Source organism: Ctenocephalides felis, unplaced genomic scaffold (assembly GCF_003426905.1).
Source record: "Ctenocephalides felis isolate EL2017-DRISC unplaced genomic scaffold, ASM342690v1 CF-g0.4_SCAFFOLD_00845, whole genome shotgun sequence".
NCBI lineage: Eukaryota > Metazoa > Arthropoda > Insecta > Siphonaptera > Pulicidae > Ctenocephalides > Ctenocephalides felis.
In genome coordinates this window covers 61,757,152-61,772,483 of record NW_020536999.1, presented here as the reverse complement: position 1 = coordinate 61,772,483, position 15,332 = coordinate 61,757,152, and the positions used below count along the sequence as shown (strand labels likewise).

The 15,332-nt window shown below is 29.7% G+C and overlaps 1 protein-coding gene across 1 annotated transcript in view; it reads right to left on the bottom strand.

Annotated features, from left to right (window-relative positions):
- The window catches only part of LOC113386946, a 729,443-nt gene extending 728,120 nt beyond the window's left edge, over positions 1-1,323 (bottom strand). Inside the window, exon 1 of the mRNA XM_026624709.1 lies at positions 1,019-1,323. The gene's annotated coding sequence lies outside the window, so the exon portion shown is untranslated. The remainder of the gene's footprint in view (positions 1-1,018) is intronic.
- Between the last annotated feature and the right edge of the window lie 14,009 nt (positions 1,324-15,332).

The following is a 15,332-nucleotide window of genomic DNA, read 5'->3' as shown; positions in this document are numbered from 1 at the left end:
ATGTTTGGAAACAAATTTTTGTCCACTATTTCGAGCGCACGATTCAACCGTTCTAAATGATTCCTAAAGCAATCTATTTCTATTGATGGGATGATGTGCTGATTAATTTTTGGCAAAGGCAGGCCCAACCGTTTTGTATATACGGGGCAAATAATGCAAAAAATGGCAATTCAGTTTTTAGAGAACGGAGCATCTGATTTGAATGAAACATTTCACAGAATGAAGAATTGATTGAATTTTTGGGAAGGCAGTTCCAGCGGTTTCGGAGATCCAATAAAAAAATTAAAAATAATGCGCTTTGGCAGTCAAAAATGATGCACATCAAATTATCAGACATTTTATAGGGATTTTAATAATAAGTATAAATTATGTTTACATTTCTATGAATTCCGTACCAAGAATTTCTGTTCGACTAAAAAAATTTGAAAAAAATTGAAAATGTTAAAAAAATTTTAAATTAAAAAAAATGAAAAAAATAGTTTTAAAAAGAATTTACAAAAAATGTTAAGGCATTTAAATTTTTTGATATTTTTAAAGCTTTAACATTTTTTGTAAATTCTTTTTAAATTTTTTTTTTCATTTTTGTTTTAAATTTTATTTTTTTTTTAATTTCGTTTTTTTAATTTAATTTCAATTTTTTTTAATTTTTTTTTTTAGTCAAACAGAAATTATTATTACAGAAATCATTACACTAATTTGCCTTAAAATATTAAAAGTGGTGCCATGCACCACTAGTTTCTAAATATATTCTTGCATAATATTTAAAATTCGTAGTAATAGAAATTTAACCTTGGAATCAGCAATTTAGGAAAAATTTAACTTCGTATCGAAATTGTGCATAAATATTGAAATTTAGGTGGAATCTAATAGGAATCCATTGAGCAGTCTGACATTCCAATATATTTCTTGTAAGCTAAAAATTACTTATGACACTTCAAGTGCAATTTTTGACAACATTATGGGAACGCATATGGTAACTTATCCAACATACAATAATGTTTTACAGAACAAAACTAACCTTTAGTTTAATAATTATCCATCATTTGCAAACTGACAGAACGCCATATTTTCCCCAGCTGTCTTCAGTAAAATCTGTATCCAGTTAATCCAAATGGAAACACTATTTTATTCATACACACTTAAATGCACTGATTCACTTAACACTTCAACACTTGCTCACTGTTTAAAACTATCCATTTAACTAACAATTAACATAACTGATTGTTTAAATTAAATCATTTTAATTAAAAAATGACACTGTTATTTTATTAGAATCGAGGAACACAGACCTACAGACCGATCGGAGTGTATGCAACTACTAAGTGAAGCGGTAAGCGAGTAACAGCTTGGAATGCCGCCGATTGCCGGCCGACCCGGTGTCGGTGTATCGCCTGTGCACATGGTTGAAGTTGTCCCTTTCGCGCGCGCGCGCTTGCCTATGTTGCCGTCCCGCTCGGCAAGTGCGATGCACGGGTACCACGCTACCACGAAGACAAGGGCGCACGGATTCTTATAGGATTCGTATGAATTTATAGTTTTATTAACGTTCACCTTTTACTTAATGCGAAACACTAATTTTAAAATTTTAAATATTATTTGTGACTAGAATATTGTATAAAACGCACTTAAACCACATTAACCACGTGAGCCTTAAAGGGGGTTTGACAAAGTTTGACAAAAAATCACGAAATATTACGTAAAGGGAGAGAGAGTCTAGTGAGATATCACATATATTAATTTTTCAACTCAATTTAAAAAAACTAAAACTTTGCAAAAAAAAATCATACATACTAGTACAAGTACATACTAAAAATACATGTTATGTTGTAGCGTATGGGGAAGAGGGGGTAATTTTAAATATCACCACGTATCACCAAGGGTCCAGAAATTCTTATAATTAGAAATCGTATCACTTTTCATATTTGCTCTGAAGCTGCAATCTCGTTTGGCAGTATCCAAGTATCCTCAGCTGTAAATATTAAAGATACTTCCAAACACTTTCAACAGTGTAATATGATTTTTTGTGATTTTTTTTTTCCATTGTCTATTTAATTTATTTAACTTATACAACCAATAATGTTTCAAATGATATATATCAATGAATTGTATTAGTATCAGATGATAGGTATACAAAATCTTATATACTTACTTTTTCTTATATGTAATATAATTTGGAACAAATAAATCTTTTCAAACAAACAAATTTAAACATTTTGATTAAATCATAAATCATAAATATTTTGTGGTCTAATATAAAGTAATTTTGTAAAAAAAAATGTAACAGCAATTAGTGAAACTTATGCAAGAAACTCAGGTATTTATGCAATTTAGGAAAATTGGTGAATGCGGTCATTTTAGACGCATGTATTAATACAGGAATGCCTTAAATATAATATCTTAAAAAATATTACTTTTTCTTCTGAGATTTATTTAATAAAATTAGTGAATACTTAATTATATACTGAAATCTTGGTATGAATGTGTCTGAGAATTTCTAACTTATATATTGATAAATATTGCAAAGTACAAGTTTTTTCAAAAATGTTATTAAGTAATCTATTTTTTTTTAATTTCTAATTTTCTAATACTAAATAGCATATTGCCCAACATATCTAAACTAAAGTATTGAATGTGCAAGCGAATTTAATGTTTTGTGTTGTGACCTTGTGACAATTAGACTTTGGATTTAAACCTGAATTGAACAGATTGAAATTGATTTTTTGGAAACAATGATTAAGAGAACACCGTTCGGATCTTGTAAAACATCAAATAGCGATTTTCTGTAATTCAAACACTGATGTAAATAAGGATGAACAACTAAAAAATTGAATTTCGTAATTTACATGTAAATAAAGATCTGAGTGTTAAAACAATATGGCAAATAGTTTCTGAAAAACCTTCACTTGATATAAATTAATCTGTTTATTAGTGAAAAGTATTGTACAAAAAACAATTTCTACTAATAACATATGTCCAAATATAAAATTAAAATACAGAAAGTTTTAAAAAATTTTTGGAAGCAGAAACTTGTTTAATACGTGTATCTATACATATAAATAAAATTGGAGTGTCTGTTGAATATAAATAATACCAAATTAACTTTCTTTGTATTAGTTTTTTTGCTTTTTGCATTTTATTATATTTTAGTTAAAAATATTTTAAAAAAATTTTATATAATCGTATATCTTAAAAATTTTAAATTTTACCTTAAATTTTAATCTAAACTATTTACTTACATTTTTACAATTCTCTTTCACTTGTTATTGTTAGAAATTGTAACTTAAATGCATTTGTATTTAATATTCAGATTTACATCGATATTAATCATATAATTCATTGGTTATTTCAATTAGTTAATTTTTGTACTGATAGTGCTGTGAAAGTTGTTTCTTTTACTTTTTTTTATCTATACTTGCCTTGATCTTTCTCTTATAGTATACATCTCCCAGGATACTTTCAGTTCTTCAGTTATTCCAAGAACTTGAAATGATCTAAAATTTCAAATTCCCAATTTTCTACCATTATCTTCTGAGACTCATCTTATTGCGATACTCTTCTATCGTTCAACTTGTCGAAGTTGATCTGCTCATCATGTTTTATAGTTTGATTTCGGTTTTTGATATTACTATGAGACATGCAGCATCCTTGCTGAACTCTTACTTGATTTACACATATCATGGAAAACTAAGAATTATGTATAATATTTTCGATTACACTCCGTATATTATTAGTTGAAAATTATATTTAAATAGCCAAATCTAAATTTTTATTGATTAAGTTCATTATTTACACGTATCTGAGAGTTCGAAAATTTGCTTCGAAGCAAAATTCCACTTATACTAGTTTTATTTTATACTTGACATTTTGTTTGATACTTTATGATCGGTTGGACTTAGGATTTCCAATAACTAAAGTCTTCTTCATGTTTTTAGCGAAGACATTTATTGCATACACTGAATTATGCCAAAAGGTTAGGAAGCCTGGAAAGAAAAAGATATAAAAAGTTATGATGCTTGATAATTAGTAAATTGGATAACTTCCAATGAAAATCCGAGTGGGTATATTTAATATTTGACAGGCAATCAGAACCATTCCTTAACTTATAGTCAGTGTTATTAGAATGGAATCCAGTCATCATCTCTCATCTGACGAGGTTTTTATTATATTTTTATCTGAGACGGTCATCGTCTCGTGGTAAAATCGTAGAAAAGTAACCGAAAGTTCCAGGTTTGATACTTACTTCGACCAGCTTGATATCAAGCAGTAGTATTTCTAATGTTCCAGATTGCCAATGGTTGCAACAGTTACATAGCTATAGACTGCTCCGAGGATCATTTAGACCAGATGACCAAATTTGCGTACTACGCCAGACAACGTAATAATCTAATCAGAAGTGCAAGTACACATACACAAGGTATGCAAAAGCGTTAATTCAGATGAAAATTTAGTTACGTCAGGCAATTAGTGATATTACCAGATGATAATAATGGATATCTAAAAATATGTAATTAAGTGTAAATTGCCTTTTAGGGTCTTTTCAGATTTAGAAATACAAATCAAGTTCGAAATAAATGTACTATTTCTAAATCTAGAATTACATTTTTTGCACAAACATTAATATTTTGTTAAGTTCACAAATGAATTTAAACTTTCAATTTCTTCAGTTGTGGCGAGCATAGCTCATTGGTAGCGTGTTCGATTCACACGACAGGGATCTTCGGATCAAATCCTGTCATTGACTTAGAATGTAAAAAAATATGTGTAGTTAATTTGTAATCAAATAAAAATTGTATTTGTTAAGTGGAATTTGAATATGAATTAAGAAAAATAGGAATAACAGAATTCGAATAACTGGAGTAAGAAGAGAAATATTGGAACTTGCTGAAGTTAAAAGAAGAATGAAAAGAAAATGGAATGAAGCTAGAAGTTAAATAGAATTAGAAATTTGAAAAGAAAGAGCAAGAATTGAAGAAAATAAGAAGAAAAATGAAGAATATAAAAATAGGATACATATATAAATTGAAAATGATATAAAAATTAGAATGTAAATAACTAAAAATGTGGCTAAACAGGTGGCTAAATGCTCAGAGTAAGCGAGGCCAAATAAAATTAAAAAAAAAAAACAGTTCTGTGGTTTTGTGTTTTTGTGTCAGTTGTGTGCCTAGGACTTTGTGTAATATAGTTAATTTCAAAGAATAAGTTAATTAATAAATATGAATTAATTATTACCAGTTTTCAGTACCGACGGCACTGGCTTCGTCCACAACTTTACGATGCGAGTCATCCGTAGAATAGCTGTTCTGGTGCGGCGGTGGGGACACCAGAGCGAGACGAGGCGAACGACGTCCGACTCCGAAGACGAGACAACACTCAACACACACTCCAACTCCGGCTGCGCTCAGGTGAGACGGCGCAACGTGCAACGCCGAATGCGAAAAACAAAAAGATGACTGCATTGACCGACCGAAGTTCATGTCTAGGTATGTGTTTTAGAACAGAATATCATCACGTCATTAAAACGATAATGTTATTATGGATGGTGAAATACTTTTTTGCGTTAATAAAATGCAGTGTCGGAAGTGCAGGGACACAGGGTTGCTATCAATTGCTTTAATTTTTTAACTTCCCGTATGGCAAGTTATAGTAATCGCAAAAAAATGGAAAATGAAAATTTTTATATATCTTTACGTTTCAAAGGTTTCTGAATATTTTGGCATACCTTATTAGAAAAAATGGATGTATGTGTGTGTGCGTGTGTGTGTGCGGATACAAATTTTCGTCGACGATTTCACGAACATCGATCAACCGATTTAAATAATTTGAAAAACATTCGATTCGTACTGATTAGTTTTTGGCGGGGGCAGGTCTAGCCGTTCCGAAGATACGGGGCAAAAAGTGCCAAAAACGGTAACACGGTTTTTAAAAGAACGGAGCGTCCGATTTTAAAAATTCAACTAGTGCGGCGCATGGCATCGTGCCTTAAGGCAAATTGCTGGAACTTTTCGTACCAAAAATTATTTTTTTTAAAGGTTAACATTTTTGAAAAAAATTTACTCTGAAAAATTAAATTTTTGAGAAACTATAAATTTTTGACAAAAATTTACTTTTTTGAAAAAAAAGACTTTTTGAAGAAAAATGTATTTTGAAATATTTTCGAAATTCTGAATTTTTTTTTCAAAGCAATTGTACTGCTTTAACTGCATAGAGACGAAGCCGTCTAACGGATAAGCGTTGGTACGGAACCCATAGGAATGTAAACAAAATTTATACTTATTATTAAAATCTCTATAAAATTTCTGATAATTTGATGTGCATATGTCTAATTATCATTTTTAACCGCCACATGGCATTTTTTTTTACTTTTTTTACTAGATCTCCGAAACCGATAGACCTCCTTGAAAATTTGATCAGTTCTTCATCTTGTTAATACAAGAAAATGTTTCTTGAATTATTCTAATTGGACGCTCCGTTCTCTTAAAAACTGAGTTACCGTTTTTGGCACTTTTTGCCTCATATCTACGTAACGACTAGACTTGCCTTCGCCAAAAACTAATCATCACGTCTCCTTATCAATCGATCGAATAGATTATTTTTTGAATTATTCAAATCGCTTTATCCGTGTTCCCGAAATCGTCGACGAAAATTTGTATCTGCACACAATACACACACGCACACACACACACATACATCCATTTTTTCTAAGGTATGCCAAAATATTCAGAAATCTCTGAAACGTAAAGATATATAAAAATTTTCATTTTCGATTTTTTTGCAATTACTATAACTTACCCTACGGGAAGTTAAAAAACATTTTACTTGTGTTAACAAGATGAAGAACTGATCAAGGCAGGTCTAGCGGTTTCGAAGATCCAGTGAAAAAAGTAAAAAAAAATGCCATTTGGTAGTCAAAAATGATCATTAGACATATGCACATTAGATATTTTATAGAGATTTTAATAATAAGTATAAATTTTGTTTACATTTTTATGGGTTCCGTACCAATGTTTATTCGTTAGACAGCGACGCAGCGCTTACGCGCTTCGATATTTTGTCTCTATGCAGTAAACGCAGTATGTATATTCAAAATTTATGGGCTGATTTTCCGTAAAATAAACGAATGTTATGGCAAGGCTATCTTACGTTCCAGTTTTCATACAAAATGCTACTAAATACTGTCAAAATTTTATGTATTTGCTATACGTTAAGACGTATTACACATAAATTTTACCTTCACTCATATGTTTTCAAGGATTTTTATATTATGTTTTCTATCTAAAACGTCTGACTGTACAACAACCACATATTACAAAGGTTTTTTTACGGCAGAATCGGTCCCTTAATGGCATATTTTCGGATACACAACTTACGGCAAGGTCACTTATTTTGTTCAAAAATGTTATTAAAAGTTTAATGGCTTTTCTTGGTGCTTGTTTTATTGTATCTGGCGTTAAAGATATAAGTTATTAAGCAATCCAAATTAATAGGTAGGATATATACGGGCAAAATGGTGTACATAGACAAAATGACACAATACTTTTATTAACTTCCTGTAGGGTAGTTATAGTAATGAGCCGAAAATCAAAAATGAAAATTTTTGCATATCTTCACGTTTTGAAGATTTCTGAACATTTTGGCATACCTCGGAAGAAAAAAATGGATGTGTGTGTGTGTTTTGTATGTCTGCATTTTTTCGTCCACGTTTTCGGGCGCACGGATCAACCGATTTGAATGGTTCAAAAACATTCAACTCTTATTGATAGGGAGATGTGCTGATTAGTTTTTGGCAAAGACAGGTCTAGCCGTTCCGACGATACGGGGCAAAAAGTGCCAAAACCGGTAACTCAGTTTTTAAGAAAACGGAGCGTCCGATTTTAATAATTCAAAAAACATTTTACTTGTATTGACAAGACGAAGAACTGATTAAATTTTTGGTAAGGCAGGTCCAGCGGTTATCAAATTATCAGATATTTTGTAGAGATTTTAATAATGTGTACACATTTTTTTGGGTTTCGTACCAAGATTTTTAATTACGGTACGGGAAGTTTCAGCAATTTGCCTTAAGGCACGCTGCCATGCACCCCACAAGTTTTGAAATTGGTTGTGATAACTAAAATTTTTTTGACCATTTATAAGGGTCGTAGTTATATATTTAAATAATTTAATTAGAGTATATTTTAATAGTTAAATACTGACAATTTACTTAAATAAAAGGGTAAGATAATACAAAAATACCTAACGAATCCTTGACAGATAAAATAATTATGAAAATATGAGGTTATGTAAAATTAAATTCAAAATAATTGTTTTTAAATTTTGAATATGTCTAATCATTTTTTACACTTAAAATAATTGCTATAGCACTCACGTCGTTCTGCATCACCATAAAAATGAATGAATATTTGCAAACGTATTAAAAATCACAAAGTTTTCATAACAAAAAAAATTTGCTCTCACGGATTTTTATTGGAAGTTATGCAATCGATCAATAATCAAAGATCTTACATAACTTTTATATGGTTTTCTTTCAAGGTTACCTGACCTTCTGACATAACTCGCAAACGTGTAACACGTGTAATAAAAGTTTTTTTGGAGACATTGGTTACTGGAGTCGGTTCGAGATTTTTTACACTTTTTAAAAAGAAAATTGCACTTTGGTCGTTTTTTCGCCTCCAGCAATAATAGTATATGTCAGCTTGATAACAAGCAGTAATGTCATCAGTGACATAGATCTAAAATATGACATAAAATCAAAATTGCATTTCGGGAATGTAATAGAAATTATCTTAAATATTTATTGCAAAATATTAAATCTTTTGTAAACTATTTAATTATATATACGTTTCAAAAATAATGTTTAAATATATACCAAATTAGGAATCAACTTATATATGATGTATAATTACAGTTAACATCTTCATAATATTTTTATAAAGTTCATGTTCCTCTGTATACTATATATGAATATAATAATTAATATTGTAGGTAATAAAACTTCAGTTAATATTACAGTTATAAAGCTGCTTATTATGCATCCAATCCAAATAATAATATTAATTTTAAAGATAATTAATATACCAAAAAACACAAGTACATATTTAATGTTATAAATCTATACAATGTAGCTTTCTTAACATTATGATTTCATTAAATTTTTATTTGAATTACTATCTGTCATCTATAAAATGACAACTCGATCTCGAATTTTACCTATTTTGACATGGTGATCAAAATTATGTTGGGTAAAAATAAAAGAATGATGTTTTCGTAAAAAGTGTGTATTATTTAATTTTATATTTCTAAATTTTCTAAATTAAATTGTCAGATTTTTGGTAGGGGGGTGTACGTTTTAAAATTATCTCGTTTTTTATACTACCCAAGCTAAAATGGCTTGTCAAGGATCAGGCCAGGGCCAATTTCCAACATGCAAGGTGAGATGACGGGAAAAGTCAAATAATAGAAAAATAAATATACTAATTCTTGGTATAAAAGTGCAAATAGTTTTGGTATATCTTTTTAGGTGTATTTGTGAAGAATTTTTTAAAACATATATTTTAATTTTTGTCTTCTAAAATGTATATATTTATTATCATATTTCTTATAAAATAAATGTGATAATAATAGACATTATAATGATATATAATAATAGATCATTTATTATTATAATAAATAATAATTTATTATTATAATAATAGATAAATATATTTATGAAATTTTAAAAATTAAAAAAACATTTTACTTGTGTTGATAAGGTAAAAAACTGATTACATTTTTGGGAAGGGAGGTCTATCGATTTCGAAGATCTAGTAAGAAAAATAAAAAAAATGCCATTTGGCGGTCAAAAATGATCAATGGCCATATTTACATCAAATTATCAGATATTTTAAGGAGATTTCAATAATATGTACGTATGAATTTTCTTTACATTTTTGAGGGTTCTGTAACATCGTTTGTCTGTTAGACTGCGACGCGGCGCTTACGCGCTTTGAAATATCATCTCTATTCAATTAAAGCAGCGCGATTGCTTTGGAAAAAAATTCTAAATTGCCAAAATATCTCAAAAAAAAAAAATAACATTTTTCTAAAATCTAATTTTATATAATTTGATTATATTTAAATTGTCTTTATTCTTTAGTAATGTATACTAAAACCTCAGTTTTCAAAATGTTATACTAACTGAATAGTACTAATAGTTTTGTATATTTAAAATATTTAAGATTGAGAATGTGTTGCTTTCATTTTGCAGAATATTTTTTCAAATTGATCGTTTAGCGTCATTTTTGTATATTTTCTTGGTTTTATATAATTTGATTAAATTTGAATAGTTTTAATTTTTATTATTCTACTAGAACGACAAGGTATCAAAAATACAATATAGTAATAGTAGTAATACATGTTTCACATTGAAAAGATTAAAATGTGTTGCTTTAGAATTTAAATTTAAACAAATCAGCAAGTTTATAATCTGTTATAATATCGTATCATTTTTACGTATATATAGTAAGGTTTTTTAACTTCGACGATCCAATGAAAGTATTGGTTTAAATTAGCTAAATTACAAAGGTTTGGTTCCTTTTTTTGCTACTTCTGGCAATTTCCTGACCAAAATTAATGCTGTACAAAGTTATATTTTCTGAATTCCTTTCAAAGATTTTGCTGATGCTCTGATCCAATATCCAATAGTTCAGTTTGGTATCAAAATCAAGAGGCCTCAATTTTGTTGAGTTTTCATGCATCGGCTGAATTATTGGATCTGTCGATAAAAGATTACTTTTATATAAATAAATATTTTTTTATTATAATTCTGTATTTTTCTAATTGACATTTTTCAATGAGAGGACAACGCAGTGGTTAAAAACTTTTCTTTCTATAGTTATATGTACTATATATTAGATATGTATATATCTAATACTGTTAACTTGTCTGTGATGCAGCAATGCCCACAAAATGCAATTTTCACTTGAAATTATATTGAGGTCTATCACCTCAAGTGAAATTTGATATTTTTTACTGCGTAATATATAGAGCTTTTCTGAGGATGGCATCAAACCCGGCACTAGTTTTATTTGTGCTAGCCCAGGTCCTTGCTGATTATGGCAATGAGTAAAAAGTGTAGTACAAGGTGCGCTATTTGTATGTGGTCAATAGAAATGTTAAATAGCTTGATTTGCAATCTGTTTTACCTAGGTTCGAAAAACAAACTCGATCAAATTACCACCTTCATTGCGCAAAAAAAACTTCTTTTTTTTTCGGCATTTTCCATGTAATTTGCAAGCATCTCGGACGATATCGCAGCGACTTCAGCTCGAATGTTGTTCTTTGGCTTGTCTAAAGTTTTCGGTTTGTTGGCATACACTTAGCTTTTCAAAAAGCTCAACAAGATAAAGCCTGGTGTAGTGAAATCGAGCGATCATGGTGGCCAGTTGATATCCCACCCTTTCTATACCAAACATCTCGGAAACTTTTGGCGCAAGAATTTCATCGCAGTAAAACGATACATTGATGAAATTGTATTGTAATAACTTTTACAAAAAGCCTTTACTGCACGCAATCGGCTGAAATTTGTCAAAGTTATTCAATGCTTCCATTGACTACATATTGATGGCACATCCTGTACCTTCAAATTTATTAACTCCGCTGCATTCAACGAGTACTAATACTAATACTAGTAATAATAGTACTAATAGACTAGATCTTGGGATGCAATAAATTTGATTATCCTGATCAATATATCTGATCATATAAAATATAAATTATTAGACAATCCCAGATTATTTTTTTGGTGCGTTGCTATTTTGCATCACAGTATAAACATTTACAAAACCAACAGTAATCTACACTTGTCAGATGTACTGTTATCCAACTCCAGTCATGACGTTGACGCGATGGCAACAGACATAATACTAAACCATTTATATCCATTCAGATAATTATATCAAGATATTCCTTCTAGCGTTACATCCAGCCTCCGGTGCCCCGTTCATACAAGCCCAGCACCGTCTACGAATGTCCAGTTGCGCCCATGGACGGCAACACGGTGAATAAGTTGTCCTTCCAGCCCACCGACATCTGCACGATGCAGGCGTGCAGACAGGAGAGCTTCAAACCCAGACAGTGCGTCGTTGCGAGCGAATGCAAGATGTCTGATGACACTACACATAGGGTTAGTTGATAATAGAAAATAGAACGCAAATATTTGATGTATAAAATAGTAAGTTTTTTTTAATTCAAACGTTTATTTTTGTTAAATTTAAGAAATATTTTTGAAAAAAAAAAATTAGAAAAAACAACGATTAAAAAAAATCAATCACTTCATCTACCTTAACCCTTTGTCGGTCGGATATTTATTTACCTTCGAACGGTCGGATGATCTGGCTGGACCATACATTTTTATGTCCTGATTTTTTCATTGATCGAAAGCTAATGAAATTTTAGGAAAAGTCTAGAAATTTCAAGTCGATAGGATTACTAAAAATATATTTTTTTTAAATTGAAGTCGAAAAAAGTCTGCCCAAACCACACCGATTGATGGAGGGTTAATTCTCGCTTAGTATTTATATTTAGTTGACACGAGTCGGAGAAGTATGGACAAAACGACGTAATGCTTTATATTTAATAATCATTTACTTAATGATATTATATTCAGTCTCAATGGTTTTTACTCTTCTTTAGTTCATTGATTACCAGCAATATGGTATTTTTATTTAAGTAGGAACTACGATTCGATTAAGTACAAACTTATTGGAAGATTGTCTATGTAGTATTTCTTACTGACAGGCTAATTTTTAAGAAAATAATTGATCAATTAATAGTTTGACCCTCTTTAATACTTAAGAACAAAAGCGAAAAGGGTAAAAATTATATCGTAGCAAACCTTAACTGGGCACAGACGGGAAAAGAAGTCTTAGCAATAAATGCAAGTCCTTGTTTTTACCAGTTGATTTTTTGGTCTGCTTTTAGAAGTAGTTAGAGTAGAAGATAAAAGATAAAAGATAACTACCTTTGACATGTTTCAATTTTCTTTTTTCTTGTACTATGCCATTTTGTCTGTTGTATAAGTATGTCATTTTGGTCAAATCTGAGAAAATTTTTTCATTATTGCAATAAAATTGGTTGAAATCGCTAGTACTGGCATGAGTTTATTGATTTTAATAAATCATTATAACTAGCAATAGGTATTGGTGAACTCCCAAAAAACATGATAAAACCATATATACATTTTTTTCGTATTTTTCCAATATGAGAAAAGAAATTGGTAAATTTAAACTTTTTGGAAAATTTTGAACAATATTCATTATGAATCTTAACATCTTTAAAATGTCAATAATTTAGTTTTTTTTTGTTTTGAGTATTTCAGTTTTTGTTAAAATTCAAAAGTAACAAACATTATTTTTATAAAAATCAATATTTCAATAGAAGATTAAATTTTTAGTATTAGGATAAGGTTGCTTAAGTCGTACTCACTAATAATATAAGGGAAGTAGGGTCAAAATGTTGTATTTTTAATGATGTTTATTTTTTTAATTATATTATAACCATTCTCAATCGTTTTTATTCATCTTTGGTTTATTGAATACCAGTAAGATAATATTTTAATTAAGTAGGAACCATAACAACATTTAAGAAATTTTGAGAAATTAATTCACAAATATATCGTTTCGTCTTTTTTGTGATATTAGCTCGTGAACCCAAAGGATCAGAATGAAAAAAGTGGGTTTTGCCAAAAATGCAAGTTTCTTCTTTATGCTGGTGTATCTTTTGGTCTGTTTTTAGTAATTATTTTTTGCATACTTAGAGTAGAATTTTAAAGCCAATCACTTTTAACAGGTTTTGATTTCTTTTGTTGCTCATGTAGTGCTTGCAAAATAGTACTTTGTCATTTTGTACAAAATTGAACAGATTATTGCAATAAAATTGATCGAATTCTATGGTTCTGACATAGGTTAATTGATTTTAACTGAAATAATTACAAATATCAATGAATAGGTCCACAAAAAAACATGAGAAAAACACCTTCCAAATAAACGTTTCAAGGCGCGAAATACGTTTGAACTGATTACTGCGACAAGACTATGACAATGATGCTCAACATCTGACAGAACTGTTACTAGGGCTTTCTTCGTGTTTTACTGTCGCGATAATGTTAATAAAACGAGACAATTTTTAAATAAGGTCACTGTGTCATTTTGTCCATATATACACCATTTGTCTGTATTTCTTCTACTGTTAATTTTTGTTGCAATTAAACTTTAGTTAGTTGATTTATGATTAACAGAGACTTTATTTTATTAAAATAGATAATTTCAGGGTTTTTTTAAGTGCTTTTGATATGATTAAGGGAGTATTCTACTGTAGAGGTATGAATTTCGCCCGGTTTTTGAAGCGCTATATAAAGGAAACAAATAATAAGATTACTATCGATTTTTTTATCATTTGTTTATTGATATTTTATTATTACACAAAAAATTATTAGAAAAAAAATTAAAATTCACAAAGTTATGAGCAGTCAAAGTGGGGGCTCAACAAAAAAGAGGGTGTCCTGGCGTGCATGATTTCAACCCTCCTGGTGATTTGAAACATAAAAAATAGATGGATTCTTAATTATTATAGATGCCGCTATCGTATGAACCTTGGATATGTTAAAAAAAATTTTTTTGTTTGAATGGCGGCAGTTTGAAAAAAAAAATATTTTTTTTCATGTTTTTTTAACAATACCGAATTTTTTAAAAATACTATATGAAAAGTTATAGTTTTGGGCAAGGTCCATACGATAAAGAGATGTATAGAGAAGATCCTCTTCAAATTTGAAGTAAATCGGTTCATTAGAACTCGAGATATCCTTACCGCCAGCTCGAAAAAAGTAGTTCCGAGAAAAACGCGTTCAAAGTTTTGAGACAAGTCGGACCCAAACCGAGGCCACGTCACTAAAACGGCTATAACTCTGGAAATTATAGAAATTTTGAAAAATCCTTTTAATGACATATTTTTGAATAACTAACCTTTGAAAATATGAAAAAAAAAATTCGATTTTTTCAAAATTCTACAGTAGAATACCCCCTTAAGGCGCCTACTCTCCTTAGTCGCACCACCTACAGTCTAACTACGAAAGTCGTAACTACGAAAAATTTAAGATGCCTCCGAACATTTTTCTGTAACTTCAAAAATCTCATCGTTTATTAAAAGTTTATCGCGTTGAAGATAAAACTGAATAATTTTTGATTCGTAAACATATTTATTTTTAAAGGATTAGAATTTGTTTTAGCGTATATTATTAGGAAAGTTGTGCAAATACTATATTATGATATCAATTGAAATACTGTTCTGTAATTATGGAA